This window comes from Hemitrygon akajei, chromosome 1 (assembly GCF_048418815.1).
Source record: "Hemitrygon akajei chromosome 1, sHemAka1.3, whole genome shotgun sequence".
Taxonomy (NCBI): Eukaryota; Metazoa; Chordata; class Chondrichthyes; order Myliobatiformes; family Dasyatidae; genus Hemitrygon; species Hemitrygon akajei.
Window position 1 is genome coordinate 83,389,521 of NC_133124.1, and position 14,439 is coordinate 83,403,959.

Sequence of the window (14,439 nt, forward strand, 5' to 3'; positions counted from 1 at the left end):
ACCTCATCTCTGTTGTAAATAGAGCCCCTCCATTCTAAGGCTGTGTTCTCTGGTCCTAGACTTACCCAATATAGGAAGCATCTAGGTTTTTCAATATTCGATAAGTTTCAATAAGATTTCACTCCCACCCCCGCCCCACCATTCCTCTAAACTCTAGCATGTATAAGCCCATGTGATCAAGTGCTCCTCATACATTAACCCTTTCATTCCTGGAGTTATTCTCAGAATCAGAATCAGATTTATTATCACTGGCATGTGACGTGAAATTTGTTAACTGGCATTTGTCGTGAACCTCCTGTAGACCCTCTCCAATGCCAGTGCATCTTTTCTTAGATAAGGGCCAAAAACTGCTCACAATACTCCAAATGTGGACTGATTAATGCCTTATAAAGCCTCAACATTGCATCCTTGCTTTTATATTCTAATCCTCACAAAATGAATTTTGTAAGGATGTTGTCTTTTTCACAGACAACTCCATCTGTCCCAATTTGTGATCACTGGTTAGTTAGTTTTGCTGCTTCCTGTTGTTATGTTTTCCTAGATTTGTATCTTTCTTGCTCTATCTGGGACTTTATTTTTTGCATTAGAAATTCTTAATTAAGATTCATATCTAATTTTATTATATTTTAGTTTGAAACTATAATCCCTTGTTGTATGCTGGCATTATAGTTTGAATACATAGTCTGCATTTGCCTTTTCATTTCTGCCAGCTATCTTGGATACTTCAGTTTTATCATCTCTTAGATCCAGAAAGTAAATTTCTTAATTTTTCCTTATTCATCATAACTATGATCTTTTGGTTCATTCAAACCTAACCCCTCCAGTAACCCAGTGCTTCAATCTTGAAATGTAAAGTTAATTTTCATAATGTGACAGAGTACTGGATAATTTGTTGACAATTTGTTCATAATTTTTCTTGTTCTTACATGGTTAGGTAACCTTGGTTGACTGTTATTTTGCATGGATTAAACATGGAGCTGTTAAGGTTACAATGTTTCTAAATTTCAGTATGCAACACTAATTATGCAGAATTTGTGTGGATTTTCTTCTTCCCTTTATCCTTTGAATTTGATTCATTATTGTTCAACTTGCAGCTTATTCTACATTGTCTAGTTCTGCTCCTGTTTGCTGTTTACTGCATCTATAGATCATTTTAAAAAGTCAATTTAAAAATGATTTTTTAATCCTCATAAATGTGTAGACTCTTGAGGATCCTGGTCAAAATATCCATTCACCTCCTTTCAAAGCCCTAAACAGTCCTTCCAGGTGAGGCAACATTTCACCTGCAAATCTGTTAGGCTTGTCTACTGTTAAATACTCCCAATGCAGCTTCCTATACATTGGTGAGACCCGACATAGATTGGAGGTCCATTTTGTTGAGCACCTTCGCTCCATCCATAACAAGCAGGATTTCCTGGTGGACAACCATTTTAATTTCAATCCCTATTTCATTTCCATATGTTGTTCCATGGCCTCATCTACCTCATCTTTTACCACAATGAGGCCATTTTTAGGCTGGAGGAGCAACACCTCATATCCTGTCTGGTTTGCCTCCAATCTGATGGCATGAGTGTTGATTTCTCCATCCTTTGGTACTTCTCCCCTTGCCCCTTCCCTCATTTTTAATTCCTCACTCTGGCTCCCTTCTTACTTCTTCTCTTCTCACCTGCTTATAACCTCCCCTGGTGCCTCTCCTTCCCTTTTTCCCATTGTCCAGTCTCCTTTCCTGTCAGATTCCTCCTTCTCTAGCCCCTTTACTTTTTTCACCCATCACCTCTCTGCTTCTTCCTTCATTCCCCTCCCCCACCCACCTGCTTTTACCTATCAGCTTCTAATAAATGCCTTCTCCTTGCCCTCCCTCCCCCAGCTTCTTACTCTGACTTCTTCCCTCTTCCTTTCCAGTCCTGATGAAGGATCTCAGCCTGAAATGTCAGCTGTTTACTTATGTTAATAGATGCTACCTGACCTGCTGAGTTCCTCCAGTATTTTGTGTGTTGTCTTTGTTTATAGCTAACAAAACCACTATTGACTGAGATATTGCAGCCAGTTAATTTTTGACTTCTGCCATCTTATTACCTTCACTAACTTTAATCTTGGTGTTGCAATGTTTACTTAGAACATTTTAAAATTATTTAGTGAAATTTGAATCTACATTGATATCGGTAACTTACTGTTATCTTAATAAATTAGTTTTGAAGTAAATATGGAAAAATATATTTTTGCAGTTGACTTTCTAAATTGCAGAAAGGCCAATTTTGATGGTTTCAGAAAGGATCTGGCAAGTGTGGATTGGGGAAGGCTGTTTTCTGGCAAAGGTGTACTTGGTCAGTGGAAAACGTTCAAAAGTGAAATTTTGAGAGTATAATGTTTGTATATGCCTATCAGAATTAAAGGTATAAGTACTGAGGGATCCTTGCTTTTCAAGAGAGATTGAAGCCCTCATTAAGGAAAAAAAAAGGTGCATAGCAGATATAGGAAGATAGAAACAAATAAGGTACTTATTCAAAGTTCAAAGCATATTTTACTATCAAAGTACATATATGCCACCATATGGCTTCAAAGGTTCATTTATTATCAAAGTATACAAATCTGAAATTCTTCTCCGCCAGATAGCTGCAAAACCAACGAAGAAAAATATAGCAGCACAATAATCAACCCCCAAATCTCTCCTCCCCGCACAAAAATTTAACAAAATCAGAACAGGCATACTCACCCCCAAAAATCCCCCTCCCCTGCACACAAATAAACCTAGAAAGATTGGTGAAAAACACAGATATAAGAAAATCACAAGACAGAAGACCGGAGTACAAGTCCACATCCAAAATGCAGAAAACCTGAGCAACATTCTCCCTCTCCATAGCAGAGCAATCTCAACAGTGATAAAAAGGCAGTCTCCCCTCTCCGTAGCAGAGCGATTTCACCAGTGATAATAAGGCAGGCAGCTGGCGTTTCAATCTCCCTTGTCGTTAGAATTTGCAAAATAGAGTCAAACATTGGTTTGCAGCCTTCTCACCACAATGTTCCCACATGCTGCCTCTGCTTCCCAGAATCCCCTTGGAGTCTGCAGAGTGCTGAAACACCCAAACAATCTCCAAACTGCAAATCACAGGCTCCAACAATTCCAGAATCACATTGAAGACATAGGGCACGGAAAAGTGCTGTAGAACAAAGGGATCTGAGAATACAGGTCCATAATTCATTGAAAGTGGCGTCACAGATGGATAGGGTTGTAAAAAAAAGCTTTTGGTACATTGGCCTCATAATTCCAAGTACAGCGTACAGGAGATGGGATATTATGTTTAGTTGTGTAAGACATTGGTGAGGCATAATTTGGAGTATTGTGGGCACTTTTACTCACTTACCTACTGGAAAGATGTAAATATGGTTAAAAGAGTACAGAGAAAATTTACAAGGATGTTACCGCGACCTGAAGACCTGAGTTATAAGGAAAGATTCAGTAGGTTAGGACTTCATTCCTTTGAATGTAAAAGATTGTGGAGAGATTTAATAGATATATACAAAATTATGAGAGGTATAGATAGGGTAAGTGCAAGTAGACTTTTTCCTCTGAGGTTGTGTGGGAATACAACTAGAGGTCATGGGTGAAGGGTGAAAATTGAGTTTGAAGGGGACATGAGGGGAAAGTTCTTCATTGAGAGGGTGATAAGAGTGTGGAATGAGCTGCCAGATCAGGTGGTGCATGCGAGCTCTATTTCAACATTTAAGAGAAGTTTGGATAGGTGCATGGATGGTAGGTGTATGGAAGATTATGGTCCCGATGCAGGACGATGGAGTAGGCAGTTTAAATGGTTTGGCATGGACTAGGTGGGCCGAAGGGCCTGTTTCTATGACTGAATTTGTATTCATTGCTGCCTTCTGATGAACAATATCAAATTCTTTACAAACAAATACATTTAGTAAACTTCTGATAATTCTCTGTCCAACTAATCCGAAATCCTGATGAATCAGTATCTGGCTTAACCAGGTGATGAATGCTACCCTTCTGTTCAGACAGACAAACAGACATACTTTATTGATCCCGAGGGAAATTGGGTTTCGTTTCAGTCGCATCAACCAAGAATAGTGTAGAACCATAGAACCATAGAACATTACAGCACAGAAACAAGCCTTGCATTTACTACTTTATCTAGCACCTCATTCCACACTCCCACCACTCTGTGTGAAGAAGCCCCCCCCCCCAACCCAATGTTCCCTTTAAACTTTCCCCCCTTCACCCTTAACTCATGTCCTCTGGTTTTTTTCTCCCCTAGCCTCAGTGGAAAAAGCCTGGTTGCATTCACTCTATCTATACCCATCATAATTTTATATAGCTCTATCAAATCTCCCCTCATTCTCTTACGCTCCAGGAATAAAGTCCTAACCTAGTCAACCTTTCACTGTAACTCAGTTTCTCAACTGTAGAAATATAGCAATATAAAACCATAAATAATTAAATAATAATAAGTTAGTTATGCCAAATGGAAAAAAGTCCAGGACCAGCCTATTGGCTCAGGGTGTCTGACACTCCAAGGGAGGAGTTGTAAAGTTTGATGGCCACAGGCAGGAATGACTTCCTATGACACTCAGTGTTACATCTCGGTGGAATGAGTCTCTGGCTGAATGTAATCCTGTGCCTAACTAGTACATTATGGAGTGGATGGGAGACATTGTCCAAGATGGCATGCAACTTGGACAGCATCCTCTTTTCAGACACCACCATCAGAGAGTCCAGTTCCAACCCCCACAACATCACTGACCTTACGAATGAGTTTGTTGATTCTGTTGGTGTCTCCTACCCTCAGCCTGCTGCCCCAGCACACAACAGCAAACATGATAGCACTGGCCACCACAGACTCGTAGAACATTCTCAGCATCGTCCGGCAGGTGTTAAAGGACCTCAGTCTCCTCAGGAAATAGAGATGGCTCTGACCCTTCTTGTAGACAGCCTCAGTGTTCTTTGACCAGTCCAGTTTATTATCAATTCGTATCCCCAGGTAGTTGTAATCCTCCACCATGTCCACACTGACCCCTTGGATGGAAACAGGGGACACCGGTACTTTAGCCCTCCTCAGGTCCACCACCAGCTCCTTAGTCTTTTTCACATTAAGCTACAGATGATTCTGCTCGCACCATGTGACAAAGTTTCCCACCATAGCCCTGTACTCAGCCTCATCTCCCTTGCAGTTGCATCCAACTATGGCAGAGTCATCAGAAAACTTCTGAAGATGGCAAGACTCTGTGCAGTAGTTGAAGTCCGGGGTGTAGATGGTGAAGAGAAAGGGAGACAGGACAGTCCCCTGTGGAGCCCCAGTGCTGCTGACCACTCTGATTTGACACACAGTGTTGCAAGTGCATTTACTGTGGTCTGCCAGTCAGGCAACTCATCAAATCCTTGGATCCCCCATTGTATTTCAGCTAACTTACCAATAGTATTTCAATGAAACATTTTAAAGCATAGACTACAGAGGTTTATGTAGTTGCATCAAATTTATTTTGATCTACTTGTTCAGAATGGAAATAATTCAGCTGATTAATACTTAATGCCCACTGGCAGGTTGTTGGGGAATGAATAATTAAAGGGACTTCATCTTCTTGTGGTCCTTCTGTATTTCTGCTTTATCGCACAGTGCATATAGGCAGAATTAATCTATTTCCTCTTTCAGATAGACTGTAAACCACAGTCCCTAGATTTGAAGTCATTTGTCAAATAAGTAGAAATAAGAATAGTTAAATAATTTGGAAATCGAACAGAAAAGTAGATGAGGCACAATATTACCCAGTCTTATTGAATGGCAGAGCGAGGCAGCATTCCCTATTATTCTTGTAACATATATAGTTCTGTTTTAACAAGAAGGGAGAAGCTTTTTACCCCACCCCACCCCAGGACATTGTTAAAATTTAGAACGTACTGTGTGAATATTCAAAGTTATCCAATTGCAAATAACTTTTTCAAAAGAAGATTGAATGTATACTTGAAGATTTGGAAGGTTACGGGAAAAGAATGAGGTGCAGAACCAGATTTGATAACGTAGCTATTTCAAGGAGCCAGCACAGGCATGATTACCTGAATAACCACCATTCCATTTTATAAAACTCCTCATACCAGTGCCTTACTTCTCTCTCATTGCCCTGGCACATAGCTTAGGGGCTGTTTTGTAATACTTTATGGGTCTCACTACAAGGAGGACAAATGTGATTCAGAATTAGGCATTAGATACGTAAGAGGGGAAGATAAATAAAATGGCTGATACTTTAAATTATTTTCTTTTCCTGCATTCATTACCGCATATTATCAATAATCCTGCAATGCATATGGTTGAATTTATCTGTTAAGAAGGACTTGGCGGTTTAAATTCTGAACGCTAGTAATGTGGCAGGTTATAATCATTGCCTGCTAAAAAATGAGAACCATTGATTATTTAAGAAATAAGGCATTAAAATCTGAATGGAAGATTATCGATATATATGTAAGGTATAAAGCATATGTGAATATACATTTTGAGCTTTGAGTAAAAACATGTATTCGCAATTATTTTGTCTTCTGTTTTGATACATACTTTGAATTTGCATATGAATTCTGTGTGACAAAGCAGTTGTGTTGTTAGATTTTAATTACAGGTATCTTAAATGTCAAAGTATTTGATGTGTTACGAATGGCATAGTTCTAAATCAGGGGTTCCCAAACTGAGGTCTGTGGACTGTTAATGGTAGGGGTCCATGGCATAAAAGAAGGTTGGGAATCCCTGTTCTAAATGAAAAAGTTAATGTGTCCCCTTTCAGAAAATTTGTTTTCCTGTAGCCAAAATGAATTTTGGATAAAATCAGCTGAGGCATGGTTCCATAGTTTCAGGAGAAAGTTTTGCAAAGCAAAATATGGTATTTTACTGAAATTTGAGATCTTCACTTCTGTTCAAGCTTTTACAGAATTAGGATTTGTTATCTTCCATGTTATATTCTGGGGCAGTAAGTCATTTTGAGAAAAAATACCTTTTAGAAAACTTTAATGTCTGTTTTGTTTAGGTAATCTTGCACCATGTTTTGAAGACATTCTCCTGAATTATACAAGTCACACAATTTTTGAAGGAAGGCAAATTTTGCTTCAGAATGCTATTTCTTATATATTCTAAATATGGAGTAGATTAGTTTTCTTGGATGAGGTAAAAAATTGTTAAAACTCAGAAAATTGCTTCTTGTCATTAAATGTTCCTCAATTTTTACTTGCACACTCGGGATTTTTCTGTGGTATCTATCCTTCTTGCATTTCCCAGAGATTAGAATACTGCTATCTACTGATAAATGGAAGACATCACCAAATTTTTTTATAACAGGAGTCAAGCCTCATAGTATGTGTTTGTACTATGCTTTCTCAATTTTCTTTCAGTATTTTGTGGTTTGTGGGCCTCATCAAAGTTCAAGGAGGAACAAGCCCCACTGTTATTAATAAGTTTGACCATCACAACTCAAAATTAGTGACTCTGGTCAACGTTTCATACTTGTCCTTTTGCAGCAGATAGTTTCCCAGACAAATGTAACCATTGTATGATTTTTCTATGATGATTTCTACCTTTTTCTTTGTATTTCTTGATCTTCATGTGTTGTGGTTTCAATTGTCATGAATTTTTTTCTTTAAACTCTGAACAAATAAAAGATTGAAATCTGGGTGGCATTTGCTTCTATTGCCTCCAGTGATTCCTGGCTTGAAGGATAGTCTCCATTAAGTTTATAAGAATGTGCCTTGAGGTGATATAGAAGTCTAAAAATGGAACATCATGACTGGAGATAATTCTCATAAATCTACATTGTAACTCATCCAAAATCATCACATTCTCTTTAACTAGGCCAAATGGCTTAATTCTGCTTCTTATTTATATTGTCTAATGTCTAAAAGCAAAAATGGTTGCAGATTCTTGTAATAGAATGTCATAAGTGCATCTTATTAATTGTTAATTTATTTGTAGTAATATTACTTTGTGTTATGTGTGAGTTATATGTACTGTGTTGTGAACTTGGTCCAGAGGAGCGTTGTTTTGTTTCACGGTAGATATGCATATGGCTGAATGACAATTGAATTGAAATTGAATTACCCATAGTTGGATTACCAGTTCTTTAGAAACACAGAAAACCTACAGCATAATACAGGCCTTTCGGTCCACAAAGCTGTGCCGAAAATGCCCTTACCTTAGAAATGACTTACGGTTAGCCCTCTATTTTACTGAGCTCCATGTATCTGTCCAAGAGTCTTTTAAAAGACCTTATTGTATCTGCCTCCACCACCCATTCCATGCACTCATCACCCTGTGTAAAAAACTTACCCTGACATCTCCTCTCTACCTACTTCCAAGCACCTTAAAACTGTGCCCTCTTGTGCTAGTCATTCCAGCCCTAGGAAAAAGCCTCTGACTATCCACATAATCAATGCCTCTCATCATCTTATACACCTCTATCAGGTCACCTCTCATCCTCCATAGCTCCAAGGAAAAAAGGCCGAGTTCACTCAACCTATTCTCATATGGCATGTTCCCCATTCCAGGCAACATCCTTGTAAATCTCCTCTGCACCCTTTCTATGGTTTCCACATCCTTCTTATAGTGTGGCAACCAGAACTGAGCACAGTACTCCAAGTGGGGCCTGACCAACGTCCTATATAGCTGCAACATTACCTCTCGGCTCCTAAACCCAATCCCATGATTGATGAAGGCCAATGCACCATATGCTTTCTTAACCACAGAGTCAGCCTGTGCAGCAGCTTTGAGTGTCCTATGGTCTCGGACCCCAAGATCCCTCTGATCCTCCACATTGCCAAGAGTCTTACTATTAATACTAGATTCTGTCATCATATTTGACCTACCAAAATGAACCACCTCACATTTACCTGGGTTGATCTCCATCTGCCACTTCTCAGCCCAGTTTTGCATCCTATCAATGACCCACTGTAACCTCTGATAGCCTTCAACACTATCCACAACACCTCCAACCTTTGTGTCATCAGCAAATTTACTAACCCATCTCTTCACTTCTTCATCCAGGTCATTTATAAAAATCATGAAGAGTAGGGTCCCAGAACAGATCCCTGAGGCACACCACTGGTCACCAACCTCCATGCAGAATATGACCCGTCTGCAACCACTCTTTGCCTTCTGTGGGGAAGCCAGTTCTGGATCCACAAAACAATGTCCCCTTGGATCCCATGCCTCCTTACTTTCTCAATAAGTCTTGCATGGAGTACCTTGTCAAATGCCTTGTTGAAATCCACATACACTGCATCTACTGCTCTACCTTCATCAACGTGTTTAGTCACTTCCTCAAAACATTCAGTCAGGCTCGTAAGGCAGGACCTGCCTTCGACAAAGCCATGCTGACTATTCCTAATCATATTATGCCTCTCCAAATGTTCAAAGTCAAGCCTCTTGGGATCTTCTCCATCAATTTACAACCACCGAAGTAAGACTCACTGGTCTATGATTCCTGGGCTATCTCTACTATTCCCTGGGCTATCTCTACTTTATATAAACATAATAGATTTTAAAAAAAAACTCTAGTTGCTGAACACGAGGAAATTGGCAGATGCTGGAAATTCAAGCAACCCGGAACGTCAACAGTGCTTCTCCCTATAGATGCTGCCTGTTCTGCTGTGTTCCACCAACATTTTGTTGCTGAAGCCTTCATTCTGTTAGCATTCTTGTTTCTTTACTTGCTTACTTACATAGGTTGTTGATGAAACATATCAATCTGAGGAGCGACTTGGATGATTGGGAAGCTTTTAAAATCCATCAAAAGGCAACTAAAAAAGCTATAAGAAGGGAAAAGATGAAATATGAGAGCAAACTAGCTAATAATATAAGGCAGGATACTAAAAGTTTTTCAGTTATATATAGCGAAAAAGGGAGATGAGACTTGATATTAGACTACTGGAAAATTATGCTCGTGAGGTAGTAATGGGGGACAAAGAAATGGCAGATGAATTTAATGGAGAAGACACTAGCAGTGTCTGTAGAAGGCACTAGCAGTGTGCCAGAGGTCAGTGAGTGTCAAGGAGTAGGAGTGAGTTCCATTGCTAATACAAAGGAAAAAGTGCTAGGCAAACTGAAAGGTGTTAAGGTAGATAAATCACCTGGACCAGATGGACTAAATCCCAGAGTTTTGAGAGAGGTTACTGAAGAGATAATGGATGGATTGGTCATGATTTTTCAAGAATCACTTGATTCTGGTATGGTCCCAGAGGATTGGAAGATTGCAAATGTAACTCCAGAGGAAAGGAAATTATAGGCCAATTAGCCTAACCTCAGAGGTTGGGAAAGTGTTGGAGTCTATTCTTAAGGATGAGGTTTTGGGGTACTTGGAGACTAATGATAAAGTAAGACAAAGTTAGCATGGCTTCTGTAAAGGAAAATCTTGCCTGACAAATCTGCTAGAGTTCTTCTAGGAAGTAACACACAGGGTAAACAAAGGAGAGGTAGTGGATGTCACTTACTTGGATTTTCAGAAGGTATTTGGTAAGGTACATGAGGTTGCTTAACAAGATAAAGTCCTATAGCATTACAGGAAAGATATTGGCATGGATAGATGAATGGCTGACAGGCAGGAGGCAGTGAGTGCGAATAAAAGGGGGCCTTTTCTGGTTGGCTGCCAATGACAGGTGGTGTTCCTCAGAGATTTTTCATATTGTTTATCTATGATTTGGATAATGGAGTTGATGGCTTTGTGGCAAAGTTTGTGGATGATACAAAAATAGGTGGAGAAGTAGGTAGTGCTGAGGAAGCAATGTGGTTCTAGCAGGACTTAGACAAACTGGAAGAATGGGCAAAAAAGTGGCAGATGGAATACAGTGTTGGGCAATGTGTGATAATGTACTTTGGCAAAACAGACAATAGTGTGGACTATTATCTAAATGGGAAGAAGGTTCAAACATCAGAGCTACATAGGGACTTAGGAGTCCTTTTGCAAGACTCCCAGAAGGTTAATTTACAGGTCGAGTCTGTGGTAAAGAAGGCAAATGCAATGTTGGCTTTTATTTCAAGGGGGGATAGAACATAAAATCAAGGAGATAATGCTGAGCCTTTATAAGACAGTAGTCTGGCTGTACTTGGAGTATTGTCAGCAGTTTTGGGCTCCATATCTCAGAAATGATGTGTTGTCATTGGAGGGAGTCCAGAGCTGGTTCCCTTAGATAATTCTGGGAATGAAAGGGTTAACATGTGTGGAGTATTTGGCAGCTTTAGACCTGTACTCACTGGAATTTAGAAGAATGTGTAGGGATCTCATTGAAACCTACTGAACGTTGAAAGGACCAGATATGGTGGGTGTGACGAGAATGGTTCCTATGGTGGGGGTATCCAAACTACAGGGCGCAGCCTCAAAATTGAGGGATAAGCATTTAGAACAGAAAACGCCTAAAAGAAGTAGTCAATACAGCCCAGTCCATCATGGTAAAGCCCTCCCCACCCTTGAGCATATCTACAAGGAACACTGTCCCTGGAAAGCAGCATCCATTATCAAGGACCCCTATCATTCAGATCATGCTCTCTTCTCTGTGCTGCCATCAGGAAGAAGATACAGGAGCTTCAGGACTCACACTACCATGTTAAGGAAGAGTTACTACTCCTCAACCATCAGACTCTTGAACCATAGGGGATAACATCACTCAACTTCACTCACTCCAACACTACATTGTTCCCACAGCTTATGGACTCACTATCAAGGACTCTTCATCTCATGTTCTCAATATTTTTTGGTTATTAATTTATTTCCATTTTGTATTGTACAGTTTGTTGTATTTTGCACATTGTTGTTTGTCCATCTTGTGTGTGTTTTTTCATTGTGAATACCTACAGGAAAATGAATCTCAGGGTTGAATAGGGTGACATATATGTACTTTAATAATAAATTTATCCTGAACTTTTCATCTGTCTAAGCCTTTGGATCTCCATTTTTTTGCAATTTGGAAAGCTTTTCTCCTTTGTAATTCTCACTTATTTACATGCATTGAAATCTATTTGCCAGTTTTGCCTGTTCATTAATTATTACATTTTTACCTTCCTCTGTACAACTCAGTCCAAATCTTCACATTGCCTGTGTCATAAGCATACTCTCCTTGTGAACATATGAGCTGAAAGGTCTGTTCCTGTGCTGTAGTAGTACTCTGACTAATGGATGGGTATCATCCCAGTGATTGATTTCTTCTCATGTTCTAAAACCATGCAGTTGGGTCATTTAATCAACTACTAAATTGACCTTACTGTGTCTATTAGTAGTTGTATACAATGGGATTAGTATAGGAATTGGCATAAATAGGTTAGCATGGATTAAATGGGCTGAATAGCCTGTTTCTGTGCTGCATTGCTAGGCTTTACCTAGCATGACTTTTTATCTTTGGATACTTGGATATCTAACATTCTTTGGCATGCTTTGTATTTTATAAGTATTCCTAATAATATAAGGCATAATGCAAATTTGAGTACCTGCCCAATTTTGCCATCTTTTTGCCTTCTTACCCCTGTCTGTTTTCTTTCCAGTGAAGTAATTTATTTTCGATTCCGTGAGTTTAACTTCAACTACTCATTTCTTGTTAGGGATTTTATCAAATGACTTCTGAAGTCCAAATAAATAAAATACACAGTGCATTCCTCTATTTGCTATATTAATTACTTACTGAAATAATACATCATAACCTACTCTTCACAAACCCATTGTGCCAAAAGGGGAAAAATTATCCAGCCAAATTGCACATCCCCATCCCCCAACTAGGACAAATTCAATAACATGAGAAGGAATTTGGTGAAAATAAATGAAGATCAAAATAATTTGCAGAAAAGAATTCAGAATACATTTGGAATCTAGAATACATCCACTGAGGGCATAACAGCAGTTTACCCACAGATCTCTGTCTCTGAGCCAACACCCTGTCTCCTCTCTTTGACATCTCTCCCATTAGACATCTCCCTCTCTTTATCAGATTACCCTCTCCCCAATCCAACTTTCTTTCTGGAATTTCCCTTCTCACCCTCTTAACTCCTCTGTTTTGCAATAAAATAGCAGCTGGAGAGTGATGACTTTTATTAATGAATAATTCAAAGTTCAAAGTAAATTAATTGTGAAAGTACATAAGTGTTACTATAATGGAGTAATAACCATAATTGAATTAATGAAGGACTGCACTAACTTGGGCATTCAGCCAGTGTGCAAAATACAACAAACTGTGCAAATACAAAAAAGAAAAATTAGTAGTAAATAAATAAGCAATAAATATTGAGAACTTGAAATGAAGATTTCTTGAAATTCAGTCCGTATGTTGTGGGAACATTTCAATGGTGGGGCAAGTGAAGCTGAGTGGCTGCGGGTTAATAACTTTTTCTGAACCTGGTAGAGTGAGTTCTGAGGCTCCTATACCAGCTTCCTGAATGTAGCTGTGAGAAGACAGTCTGTCCTCAGTGGTGGGGGCCCCTAATGATGGATGCTTCTTTCCTGTGACAATACTTCATGTAGATGTGCTCAGTGATGGGGATCTGAATTGATTGGGGTCTGCAAGTGAGGAAGTTGAGGATACAAATTCACAAGGAGGTATTAAGGCCAAGGTCTCAAGGCTTATTGATTATTTTGAGGGGATGATGGCATTGAATGTGCATTTATTGCCATCATTGATGTCTGCCTTTTGAAAGAACATATGCAGTACATATATTGGCAGCCAAATGCAGAGAGTGCTTCTTAGTAATCTGAAGCCAAAATTTCTAAATATTGCTCAATCAATTGATCTTGGCCTCAGACCATTTGTATTATATAAATGGCTTGAGCTTCTAAACTGGAAAAGAGATGGTGGGAGGGGAACAGAGCAAGAAAGCCTTTGTTAACTCTGTTTTCTTAGGTATGCAGTGACCAATACTGGAAACCGTAAGTCCTTGTCTATTTATCTGAACCTGATGAAAATTGTTTCTAGTTTGTCTAAGATGATCCCTGTCCATGTTAGTGACAGAGGGTCTCTGATCTGAATTGTTTACTTGTTTGCTCTTTCCACAGCTGTTGGCAGACCAGCTGAATGTTTCCATAATTTTCTGTTTTTATTTTATATTTCCAGTATTGCAGGTTTTTGAATTTTTATGATGGTCATCATTTAAGCTTGCATTACCACTGTCAATTAAATTAATTTATGAAGCTTAAAGCATATGTTACCAAGAGTGGGCATTTTTTGGAATGAAATATGTTTATATTAATATTTGCATTAACCAAAAAGAACAAGCTTTTTATTATGTTCATGTATTATTATCCCTCTGGCTTAATAGTTCAATTATGTATTTCAGTACAGTAGATGTGATTTCATTGTGTTGTGAAATTACGTAATACAAATTAGGAAAATTGTGTTAGTTGATGTAAGCAGGAAACTGCACAAGTAAATGTATAATTGAGTCTTTATTTGAGCTGTAGTTGAAATAAATTTTGTCATCTGTA

General features: G+C 38.9%; 1 protein-coding gene across 4 annotated transcripts in view; it reads left to right on the forward strand.

Annotated features, from left to right (window-relative positions):
* Window positions 1-14,439, forward strand: part of ldlrad4a (low density lipoprotein receptor class A domain containing 4a) — a 247,393-nt gene that overhangs the window by 73,174 nt on the left and 159,780 nt on the right. Inside the window, exon 1 of one of the 4 annotated variants that reach the window (XM_073046768.1) lies at window positions 13,784-13,884. The exons of the other annotated variants lie outside the window; for them this stretch is intronic. The gene's annotated coding sequence lies outside the window, so the exon portion shown is untranslated. Of the gene's footprint in view, window positions 1-13,783; window positions 13,885-14,439 lie in introns of those variants that run through there. 4 annotated transcript variants of the gene reach the window in all.